Source organism: Salminus brasiliensis, chromosome 8, assembly GCF_030463535.1.
Source record: "Salminus brasiliensis chromosome 8, fSalBra1.hap2, whole genome shotgun sequence".
Classification (NCBI taxonomy): domain Eukaryota; kingdom Metazoa; phylum Chordata; class Actinopteri; order Characiformes; family Bryconidae; genus Salminus; species Salminus brasiliensis.
The window spans coordinates 15,220,094-15,233,557 of NC_132885.1; the positions used below are offsets into that span (position 1 = coordinate 15,220,094).

Genomic DNA, 13,464 nt, shown 5'->3' on the forward strand with positions numbered 1-13,464 from the left:
GCTCTAACAGGTGCAAACAGAGAATGAAAATTACATAAATATATAAAGTTGCTGAAATCTCGCAATCTGTGCTGCAGAGAAGATGTAAATCCCTGCAAGGACTTGCTGTGAAGATGCCTTCTGGGTAGAGGAAACTTGTGTATGTGTGTGAGTGTGTGTGCAGACAGGAGGGGGTATATAAGGAAGGAAAACGTGATAAAATCACACTCTATGCTACATGGCCTGCTGCATGCTCATAGTTAAGGCATGTCATGAGGGCAGCCACCAAACTCCAAATACATTATCTTTAAAGGAAACTTTCAGAAGGCAACCAGATAACATCGCCTGCTGGCCAACTATGTGATTTGTGGTTGTAGGCAAGTGCACCCACACACACAAACGTGCACACACTAACACACGCTTGCACAGACAAATGATGGTATGGCGATAAGAGCGACAGAAGACCTATAGACTATTTTTTTTTTTTTTTTACAATCAGAGCCTGTTTATCAGACACTGAGGGAGAAAGTTTTGTCAGTGGAAGCAGATAAAGACTTCTAAAGGGCAAATGCCTTGTGCTGCAACAAGAAACAGCAGCAGATAGCCACTGTCCATCACAGATAAGCACAGCATGGATTTTGTTTTAAAGCTGGTTTGAGCCAGAGGCACATTCAAAGCTAAACACACTCACCACATGCATGACTTCAGGTATCGACTGGGGCTGGATCACCACTGTGCTGCCCAGGATTGGGATCATACTGTTTACTCCCACTCTTCAAAATAAAGGTGCTACAAATGGTTCTTTCAGCGATGCCATAGGAAAACTACTTTTGTTTTCATAAAGAACCATGTGTTTGTGTAATAGACATGTGTGAGTGTGAAAAACCTTTAAAAGACTTTTACATCCACCCTCAATATCAGTGGACCTCCTGTCTGTATGTGGAGGCAGGAGCCTAGTGAGACACAGGCAGGGTAGAAAGCAGCCAGGCTTTTCTGCTTCAGACGTTGTCGTGGCGACCAGTGAGTGCATCCGTATTTGGAAGGTCGTCGCCAACCGCCATGAAACAGATGGAAAATTTCATCATCAATTGAGGTGGATTTACAGACACAGCAGAACTGAAATGTCAACCTCTAGGGGGCACACTAACCAGATCCATATAAAATGGCTTTTATTGGACAAATCACTTATTTTATCCAATTGCTACAAGCAGTTTACTCACACTTTAAAGATTTAAAGAACCTTCACTTGATGTAACGGGTCCTTATTAAGGCTGTGTATTGGCAAGAACCTGGTGCTACAGGGATTAAGATTCAGAATACTGAAATACTGTGAGCAGGACATTTTTTAATCAAATGTTAGAAAAATTGTCTTAGCATAAAAACACCATTATATGCATACAAACTTAAAGTCCTTTTTATCCAATCAGACCAATGGGATCTGGAAACTGCTATCCAGTGGTCAGGGTTAAAACATAACACAATATGAACTGCTGTCTGCTACCAATCTTTACATGTAAACTATTCAATAAAATATATACTATATTAATGAGAATTGATATAGCATTGCAAAACAGAATATTGTGATAATTCAATATATACATTTTATCACACCTATTATTTATAAATTCCCATTCACATACCTCTATCATAACCATTGTTCTTTATGAAACCAAAAGTCATTCTTCTATGGCATTGCTTAAAAAAACCCTTTATAGCACCTTTATCTTTAAGCGTATCCTTCTGTCCAGCAGTAATTAACTGGATCATCTCTGTCTTACATCTAATAAACCCATTTGCATACATTTTCAATTACCTTCTACACGCAATTAGCAATGCATTTTGGGCTTTGGGGAAGAAACCTCTCAGTTTTCATTTCAGATTTATGAAAGGAAAGTGAGAGGCCTACATATTTCAAATTGTCTAAAAAGTCATATTTCTTCTAAACTGATTGATGCATGCTTTGTTTATTTGGCAACCCAAGAAAAAAAATCAATACCAGCAGATTGAGACTTTGTGACATACTGTAGAATAGGGAAACTGTAAGACGGCGAACACACGCACGCACAACCACACACCCACGCACATACTCTGCAAGCTTACATTTATGATTAACCTCTGTACTGCAACCAGAATTGTTGACAGAATCCCATCATAAATAATAAACCGAAAAACATGTTAAATACATCCACAGATGCAGTGCTCATTTGTAAGACTGACAGGAGCTCAGTGCTGCAGCTGAACAAGTGGACGGCTGACAGGCATGTGAGCTGTAATGCTTCTCTGTCTGCTCCGTCACCTCTCTCTGACTATCCTACACAGTAATTCTAGCATGTCACTGCAGCAGTACACCTCAGTTCACACCATACCACATCGCCTGCCAAACACACTTTCTATTCAGATTTTATTAACTTAAGTGCTTGTACAAGACCGCTCTTCAACATCTGCTTCTCAGCCAATCGCAGCTTAAGTGGCTGGAAACTTTGGAAACACTGTAGTAAAGAGATTCAGTTGTACTCGAGTGAATAGAAAAGAGCAGGCAGGCATACTTAACTGCATAATATGTATTATAGCCAAGGGTACTTTCAATCAAAAAAGTCAATGATTCTGATCGCTGTGTCCAGTCCTTTCCGAAACCCCAGGGCTATAGCTATACAGACTGGACAAATCCAAAACATCCAGAAGTGTTAAAATACAGTTTCCTTATGAGATACTAAAATCAAATTATTCAATGAGTTGAGTGGGGCATGTCTGATGTTTTAACGTGGAATTTCATGTTTTAATTCATAACTTTGCAAAGAGGCCTAAACCAACTGGCAGATTCATGCATTGACATTAAACCTCGCACAGAATTACAGTGGCATGGAGCAGAACTGCAGGGAGCCACAGCAAAGCTGCTCCATTACACCCATCCATCTCTTAGGCAGGCAAACCAGCGCACCACACGGTGTGCAGCTCTGCCTGCCAGCATGCACATGGCCATTGAGGAGCAATTATAAAACAGAACCCTGAAATAAATTCAGAAGCTGAGGACGATTGGACAATGTCAAAAAACTATGCATGGTTTCGATTTGCTCATGTAAACTGACCTAATATTCTCAACATGGCAACAACTATACAATATATCAGTGCTGTCATAAAAGGCATGCATGTCAATTTATCCATTAAGTCAGAGACTTTTTTACATTGTGTGCAGGATCTTTATACAAACACATCTCAATTACCACCATGGCTCTTTATAGAACCAAATGGAGTTCATCTGTGGCATCGCTCAAAGAATTATTTAAAGTACTTTACTTTAGTCTAGATTCTAAATATTTAAACTCATTGATGCTACATATTTTTGACTGGATAACCATTGACTGATTGCTAGAAAAAAAACTTGCAATAGTGGTGTAGCCTTTAAACCTCTGTGACATGGGGTTGGGACCATGTTTTAGCTAACTGAGGCTCAAATCACACACACGTTTAAAGGGTAAAGGCTTATTTCTGAGAGGAAAAAGTGGAGTGAGTGGCTTTAGGAGTGTTTTCTAGTGTTTACAGGCAGTAAACTTGCTCTCCCTTCGAACTCAGCATGTCACTAAACTCGAGGGTGGGCTTGCCCCCAACCTCCCCTCTCCTGTTTTCACAGCATGACATCACCAACCAGTAAGCTCCAATCCTATTGAGTGTACATTTAATGTACTTTAACTTTAATTTAATGTACCGAATAGAAATGTGACACATCAGACATGTTGACATTTTGGAATACCGTCCTCATTTTAAGATACTGTCAACATTTTACAGTTTTAAAACTGTGGTATACATATATTACAGCCCAACTCTGCTGAGAGATATCAGGTTATGGAGGTAAATATGCTAAACCTGGAGTGATGTAAACACTGTAATATGTGTAGGTGACTTGTTGACATGTTGGATGCCAGTAGATATTGGGACAGTACTAGCATTTGCTGAAGTGTAGCACTGTGGATAGGCGGCTATGAGAAGCACTAAATCAGTCAATTAACTATTCAAACTATTGATACATTTATTTACAGGCATACTCTACCTGACAGCTTAGACATCCAGCTACAGCAGAGATAAAAAAAAGCAAGCCCTATCAACAAGCTGCTTTCCAAAGCCCAGTTTTACTGTGAATATATTATTATTATTACAGTTATTTTACCTTTTACCCACAGTTAAAGAAGTATACAAACCTACATTTTCCTTGCTAGTTCACACATCATTTAATCTCCTGTCTGAAAATGAAAATGTGAAGCAGAAAAAACAGAAAAAAACATCAGCAAAAACATCAACTTTAACAGGCTGATCAGAATAACCCCTTCCACTACTCAAATAAGCATACCCATTTTTTTTAAACTTCCAGCAGCTGTTGGACATTCATTTTCTGTGTTACTCACTGATGTTGGATTCAGTGGACTCTTGAGACTCTCTGTGGGTGAATTAGACCATATTTTGCCCTCTCCAAAACTGGACAGCTGGTGGAGATGGTGTAAACGTGTGCAGAATGTTTGTTGGCACACTTTGGGCCCGTTAACACCAATCCATCATCACTTGAATGCTACAGCCTATTTGAATACTGTTGCTGACCCTTCATGACCACAATTTACCCAAATCTTTAAACTCTCTGTGGGACCATATACTGGCCTCACTGAGCTTCAGTAATATTCAGTGTCTAATATTCAGTTCACATTCAGTGTTCTTTATTTCACAATAAATAGTGCATTTATTCACAAACCTACAGATAAAGCATGAACAAATTACAAAAAAAAAAACGAATAATAAATTGGTATTTCCCTATTATAATTTGGAGATACATGAATTTGTTGGGATAGCAACTGTTTTCACATTTTCCCACCTCTATAGCACTAACCGCAATGCGAGGCCTAATAAATAGAGTTTTCATTTAAAGCTTTTTCACTTTTGCTGCTTGGTTCATGAGCAATCTTAAAATGCCCTCTGCATCAGTGGGTACTTTTCTAAGCCAGAGCTGTGGTCAAGAAATACGCTTTTAATTTGAACTTTTACTGCAGGGGACATCCATTCGGCATGCATGGTCAATCACCTATAACAGCCATGTATATTCATGAATGAGAAGACAAGTAATCTATTGAAACTTGGGGAAAAACACTGAAATGATTACATAAAACAACCAGAAGATACAAAATACATGATGATTCATGGGAAGTCAGGGGGGCAAATCTGCAGTGAAAGAGCAGTGTAAAAACACCTATTAATCAAAGCAGAGGCAACCATTTCATATAGCTGCTAGGTTAGGCTTTCTGCACTCTACTCAGTAAAGAGAGCAATTATATTGTCCTCTGTACATCAGAACGCAAGCAGTTTGATTTATAGCTTCATATGGGTCTGGAAGCAGAGCTTTTAAATGCCTCAGTGATACAGACATTAATACATTTAAGACATGCAGGTTTGAATTTATGGAACTACATTTCTCCAGAAATGACCAAAGCTGATTGAATAAGTAAAATAACTATTTTTGTATCTCTTTACTCATAAAATAAACTCAGATTTTTTTTGTTTTTATGGAACATATCAGATTTACTGCATACATACACACACACACACACACACACACACACACACAATTTATTATTAGGATGACCTGCACACCTACTCATTCATGCAATTATCTAATCAGCAGATTTAATGCAATGCATTAAATCTGACAGATCTGTGCCATTACAACTGAGGAAAATCTCAGTGATTTTGAACGTGGCATATGGGCTGGTTTAAGCATTTCTAGAATTGATGATCTTTTGCAATGTTCAGCAAAACATTATCTAGAGTTGCTCAGCAGCAACATCCTGTGAGTAGCAGTTCTGCAGATGGACGTGTCTTGTAGAGAGAGTTCAACAAAAAATTTCCAGACTGGATCTAGTGGACAGAAAGACTATGGCAACTCAGATTACCGCTCTTTACAATTGTGGTGAGCACAAAAGCTGTAAAAAAAAGAAAAAGAAAAAAAAAAGGTTCCACTGCTGTACGCCAGGAACAGAAGGCTGAGGGTGCAGTAGGTACTGGACAGCTGAAGACCAGGAAAATGATGTGGGGGATGTTTTCTTGGCACGCTTTGGGCTTGTTAATACCAATCAATCATTGCGTCAATGCCACAGCCTTTTTGAGTATTGTTGCTGACTAGAGATGAAACAAATCGATTGGTATTAGCGTATTTTCAGCCAAAATAGCTTGGCGCTTGGCCAATATTTCACTAATTAGCCGCTCCTGAGAGCAGATCAGATTACATTTGCGAGTTACCGATTATAGCAGCTCTGAATGAGGAAAACAGAACACTGCGGTTCCTCGTTTAACCGCTATCACTGTATCTGATTCAAAGTCACATATTTATAGACTTAGAACCAGAATTGTTACCAACATCTTGTGAAATCCATGTCACACAGAGTTAATACTGTTTTGAGAGCAAAATAAGGCCCTATCCTGCATTCAAGTGTGAATTTCTAGTATGTGCTCGGTGAGTGTATATCCACATGCAACTGATTAAAGTGTAATTACAGTAAAAAATTAACATTAAAATTCTCACACAGAGTGGAGACATTGTCAATTTCATAGCCAGTGCTTGTCTTCTGGGTTGTTGGGTCATCCTCTCCTTTCAGCTGTTTACTGTTTCAATTTGAAAGGTTCGGTTTTGCCTGACTGCTGTTTAATGATGCATGAAGGTCTTCATGGAGAAAGGAACACAGCCTTCCTGTCAGTGTCCCTTTCTCGCCAGATTTCTAATTAAAACTAACCGTGATAAGACTTCTCTGCATGGTGCAAGACTTTATGTTTTTGAACGATAACACATAATTGAATGATTGCTGGTGGAAAGCGGTGTGACAACCACTTTTTCTGAAATCACATAGATGCGAAAGGCAGAAGATAAAGAAGCCAGCCAAGCACAGCATGAGGTTTGGTTTCTTAATGCGCTTCTTCCCTCTATATTGGGCATTTAGGGAACATAAAGCTTAGATCTGCCTCCACTGTACACATATGCATCTGGAATCAAAGGAAAACAAGAAGGACAAAAGGACTGAGAAAAGGACTGAAGCCTGCAACCACCACCTCTCCCCTGGCAGTCATTATTAGTAATAGCTGGGGTTAGCCTTCACAGAAGTAAAGCACAAGCTGACCTGTCTGAACCAAGAGGAAACTGCAGTTCATCTCAAAGTCATAAAGTCGATCTGCGGACAGTAAAATTCCTGATGACATAAGCTGTTTTTCCAGGCCACCTCGGCCCCTTCCTGCAGGGACACAGTGTGTGGGAGATGTATTGTTGCTGGCGGCAGTAATGGATTTGAAGCAGGGAGAATGGCTGGCGTGACGGGAGCAGAGAGAGCAGGTTTCTAGGGGGACTTTGGACAAAGCATACAGCGGTGGGGAGCTATTTGCAGAACAGCTCTGCCCGAACCCCAAAAATGAAAGCGATAGCTGGATCTATAAGAGCCCCACATGCAGAAATCATGGCCTCTATCCACACGTCTTCTGTGTTATGCAGCTCATAAACCATGCTCACCATTCCACATCACAGGGCTACCATTAAGTGCTACAGGTCAGATCGCTCTCAGAATATCAAAGACCACAGCAATGAGCCGGCATGGTTTGCATTTAAAATATGATCAATAACTCTTACCTAAGACAAAGCTGAAGGGCTGCTTTTTTGTTTCATTTGCAAGGCTCTGAGCAAAACCCTAAACATTAGCAGACAATATTCATTTACATATTTGAAGCTTAAGGGCTGAATTAAATTGAGCTTTTTTGCTATAGCAGCAAGTGAGGAGCAGAAAATCTATCAGACAATTAAATGATTGAGGTTACATTAAGCTGAAGGAGAAGTTTTGATAAATCACACTGAACTGGAGGAGGAAAACAAGCTCATAAAATCTGCATTAAAGCTGCATACGGTAGGAATTAGTTATGGAGGCAGTATCCATTTCTAAGCAGGCTTATTAACGTTTTACCAAATTGTTATTTCTGGCGCATGATTTCTCGGCTTAAAGTGTCACCGTGTCTTTGGTTTTGGAACCAAGCCAGCATGGTCCTGCCATCTCACTGGGGAACCCTACACCAATGATGTGAATGTTTGAATGGGATGTAAAAGCTCATCATGCGAAGGAGATAATGAGGGTAATGGGGATTATCAGCGGCTTTCCCAAAACCAATATCGCTGGGAGAGAGAGATTCAGAGAGAACGGGAAAGACGGAAGAATATAGATATAGAGTAAGGATGTACAGCTGACCAAAGAAACTTCTTATGGAATAGGTAAGAATGTATATAACCTGATCAAATGATCAATTATAATGAGAGAAGGAGACAGGAACTAAAGGGGAGAACTAAAGAGGCAGAGCGAGTATGAGCAAGTTAACCTAAGAATGTGGGTGTATAGAGATACTACACATTGGCTAAGCACAAAATATCTATAATTCATGTCCATGTGGGAGATTAATTGCTCAGAGTGCACTTAGTGTACTGCAAAATGTAGAGTCCTGCCCACAGCCAAGCTGTCAAAACAGAAGGATTGCAGCAAAGCAGCAATGTCCGAATACAATCAGAAGCATATGTTCACCTGGGGGCTCTGTCTGTCAGCAGTGATTACCTCTGAGCTCTTATCAACCTGGATCATTACAGACCAAGTGAACAGGAAGAGGACAGGAGGACGGAGTAATCTTATACATCTGATGGCACAGGACAGATTTAATCGAACCTGACATTCCAGTCTGAACTGTAATATAGCCCGATAAAGGTCAGTCTGAGTCTTACCTGACCCAAGGTACAGAGTGTCGGATCTTGTCCAAGTTCTGTCCAAACTGACCGTCACTAAACCCAACACGACTAAAGCATTTCTATAGGATCAGATCATCAATACGCAAATAAAAAAAATGCTAATCTTAATTATAAGCTAAATCTAGACAATATGATATTGATATGGACTTTATAAATATATTAATATGATGATCTTAATATTTATGATTTATTTACATAGTTTGTTGTAATTAATGGTTTTCTGAGCACGTTTATATTATAGAGCAGTGACCATTTCTATATTCCATAATAAATAGAGCATGATTAGTAAATTTAAATAAGTCAGCTAGCTTGTGTGAATAAAGAAAGTACTCCTAGTATTTGGCAGGATTTTGTACCAATAGTTTGTCAAAAATATATATTTTTTATTTATTAATGTAATAATGTATTAATGCCATACTGCTTACCTCTATTATCAGCTATACAACATGTAAGGCAACATTGTGTAGCAAATTTGCCTTAAAATAGCATGATTTTGATGCTGCACTGACTTGTAATATACTGATCTGGGCAGAGGTGACTTAGTGGTCAGATTGTTTGGTCACTCATCACAAGGTTGTGGGTTCAATACCCAGGTCCACTTCTCTGACTCTGTTGTTGGAACACCAGCTACTGCTCTATGTGACTTTGGTGGCGCGTGTGCAAGAACTGCATAACCCTAGTCTAAATTGGGTAAAATCATGGAATGTTACATTGTCTGTCAACATGATTCTTTCACGGTTCTGTAGCCTCCAGCTTATCAATAATTGCATATGTACAGCTGTCCTTGAAGAGGGGAAGCAAGGTGTGATGTGTTCACGGCAGTACAGTAAATGTGAATTTCACTTTGCACCTGTAGGGGAGCCCTCTAGCAAAAACGACCAGTTCTTGTATAATATGCTGCTTCTACTTTTCAAGAAATGTATACATTAGTCTCTTTTTTGGATGAAGTATATAATGAGATGTTTTCATGCTGGCCTTGTCAGTGTCAGCTCGCTACAACAGATAAGTGACTCCAGCATGCCAGATTAAAAACTGTTTAAAGTAATTAAAGCAAGCAGGACTGACACAGTAGGGGAAACTAAAGCACAGATAAACACAGGCTAAAATCAGTGATGAGTGCTATAACCTGAAAATGAAATCTGAACCTGAACCAAGCCCAACAAATAATTGAGAAGTTAACAGTCTGATATCTCAAGCTCTCTGGCACAGCTCTGTCTAACATTATGGTTAATGACTTGTGCAGTTATGGCTGCATTTGGAAAGCAGGAGTTTCTGAACTGCTTTGGGAGCAGTGGTAGGAATTTGGTTTTAGGCCCCTGAGCCCAGTCAATGGAATGGATGACAGGGCAGAGGCTCCTGGGTGCAGCTTGCCACTCTTAAAAAGATGCCAGTAGGACACACTGGCTGCAAGAGCTGTGTGTTGCTAATTTTAAGTCATGCTCAGCTGAGGCAGTAAATAAATCATTAAACATGTCTAAAACAATAAGACTCATCTCTCAGCCAGCAAGGGGGCCACAGCAGTGGATCTGCTGCTGTAATGATGAGATGGTGGGGGAGTGTGTGTGTGTGTACGTACGGGCAGTGAGTACGCATATGTCTGAGGATGTGTGTGTATGTTTGAGTGAGGATTTAAGCAAAGAAGTGAGAGACCCCCGACTAGTATGACCCTGCAGAGAAAAGCACTTCAGGGCCATCAGCCTCCACATCTACCATGCTGCTGTACTGGAAAGGCTCTAAAATAACACCAGCTGAGCAGCACATACCATACTGAACACTTACTGCTTGGAGCAATTGCCAGTGATTTAACAACAGTTCAGAGGCAGTTTTGAGTTGTTCTCTGCTATGTTTCACATGCAGCACTCTAAAGTCTGATTTAAAGCTGAAAGGCTTATATAGTCGATAAGGTATTTCATTTCATAGTCAATGCCCATTCATTGTATTTCGATTATGTCAAGCCTCAAGAAGCAATGTGGAAGAGACCTTCCGCCTAGGCTCATTATTTTGCAGCAGAAAAGATCAAACACATGGACTTGTATTGATACATCCCATTACGACTGTGAGGCTAACGTCTTTCCAAGTGCTCAAGCTGTCCTCCACATTTACTCCCACAACTGTAGGGTAAAATAGGATGTCTCTTGTGGTAAAATGTTGTTCCCCTGAATTTCTCTCCTAATCAACACAATTAAATCAAAACCACAAAACTAGAAAAGAATAGCTTGAAATTTCAGGCACTGAAATTTCAGGAATGATCTACATTACATCTTGAGAGTCGTTCAGAGTTCAGTTACTATACTAATAGCAAAATGGAATAAATATGTAGAGCAGGGATGTGTTCTGCATGTACATTAAGAGTAAAACATAGTTTCATGTTTATACACACACATAAAACATACATTTACGGCATTTAGCTGACGCTCTTATCCAGAGTGACTTAACAAGGTTACTCTTATTACAGAGGAGGGCCAGTGTAGTGTTAGGAGTCTTGCCCAAGGACTCTCATTGGTGTAGTGCAGCATAGTCACCCAGGCTGGGAATCGAACCCCAGTCTCCCACGTAGTGTGGGAGCTCACTGGCAGGTAGTGGTGTTATCTGTTGCGCCACACCAACCACTTACATACACACACATTTTACAAGCAAGGCTACTGCCAGTGGTGTTGTCACATCCTAAAAAGGGTTTTGCACAATGCTAATGCTGCATAACAAAGCACATTTTTTTGTTTGAAAGCATAAATTGTAACCAAAAGTAATAAATCAATAAAACAATTCAATATTTTAACAATATTTTTATTATATATAAACATTTTATGTTGTAATTTTTTCGTTTTATTGGATAATGGCGATCCATACATTCAGTTGTAAGTTGTAAAAGAAACATTCTTTTAAAAATATGCTCATGAGGGCCATTGTGGAGCAAATGAAACAGAAGACCCACACAGATAGGCCAATCTAAGCGTCTTCCATAATTCTCTGCCCTCCTTTCTGATGTCTTAAACTGAGCAGTTTGCCTGCGAGGTGCCTGCAGGCAGAAAGACATTTATCACCCATCTTTGATTTATCTCCGCTAGACGACTCTGATGGCCATGTAGTTAAAGTGTCAGAGATACACCCCATCCATCTGCCTAAGTGGGTGACCGGTACACAGCTACAACGACGGCCTTCTGAGCACATGGTAATGTGAGGACCTCAGAGTAAGGTGAGCAGACTTTTTTTCCCTTTCTTTTTTCAGCCACACCCTGTTTTACAGGACAATCATCCACTATCCAGGTGAAAGGGCATTATTAGTCCCACGTCAAAGGCGGAGGTGACCCACACACTGCTTTAGCTAATCATCATGACGTGCTGGACTGTGACGTCCACAATTTACATAAATGAAATATGACACAATTAAGTGCAGACTAAAGTGTCACCTCAGCTCGCATGAGACATGCGTAACAAACTTTACCTTGCTTTATCATCACGCTCTTGGCTGACATTCTGCAGCTTAATGAAAAACAGAAAGCTGGCAGGCGTAACTCATATTGTTTCTAATTACAACAGGACTGTGGCAGATGGAGCCGTCCCAAATTTACTGCTTCAAGTTATTATGCAATTTGCAGCACCTTCATTCAATTATCCTAACTACCACATAAGCAAACAATGCATACAGAATAATGCATGTAATGCAGGCAAACTATCAAAACCGCTGCAAAACATCCAACAACACAGGAATAGTTTTGTTCGCTGTAATTGGATGACAAACTCACTAATTAAAATGTGTAAGACAAACATCTATATCCATCAATACCACATCTCACGCAAACGAATATCCAAGGCAAATCCTGCAACATTCTGAAGATAATTGTGAATCCGGGATTGTCCGAGAGCGTTAAAGGTATTAGCTTATTAGCTATCTGTAACCTATGCACTCACAATGTCTTTTTAATTTCACCATCCCATTATTAAACACTTTAATCTCCTTCCTGCCAGACTCTAGGGAAAAGCCTGTCTGCGTATCTCCCCGCTTTAATGTGAGGGATTGTAGAGGAGCTACACTAGCCCTTCACCTCTCCTCTATCAATCACTCTCCCATGATGGATGGCTGAGTGAGGGCAAAACCATTTCAATTACAGGTACAGAGAGCCACAAGGTTGTAGAAGAAGCGCCAAAAATAAAACACACGCAACATCGTAGATAAATAAATAAAATCTGGAGCAGCACTTATGTGAAATGCCAAATTATCATAAATCAATGTGGCTGCTTTATTAAGAGCGGTTTAATACTATGTAAGCCATTTTTAATGAACTAGTAAGAGGGCCAACCTTTTCCCAGTGAAAACAAGTGAAAGAGGCTAATGTTAATAACATTAATGATCCATTCCAAAGCTCTCAGTTAGTCCTGAAATGCATTACACCTATCGTTTTTCAATTGAGCGTGCTGCAGTATCCATGTGGTAATGGGCTGGAATAAGAAATCTGAGACAGTATCTCTAAAATCAGTGAAGACAAATGAATACAGTGAATACAGTGTTATTGCTCATGCTGTATAAGCTGCATCTTTTTTTATTAGAATAAATCTCCCACATATCGTTAGTGAGTATATTTCAGACAGCTACCTATAAAAACATTAGCTCTAAGAACATTTTTCTGCCTAACAAGGTCCTGGACTGCAATTTCAGTGATGAGGGAATGGATTAATTTCACACAACGTGA

The 13,464-nt window shown here is 39.8% G+C and overlaps 1 protein-coding gene across 4 annotated transcripts in view; it reads right to left on the minus strand.

Annotated features, from left to right (window-relative positions):
- Positions 1-13,464, minus strand: part of b3galt1b (UDP-Gal:betaGlcNAc beta 1,3-galactosyltransferase, polypeptide 1b) — a 115,028-nt gene that overhangs the window by 9,905 nt on the left and 91,659 nt on the right. The gene's annotated exons all lie outside the window — the stretch shown is intronic.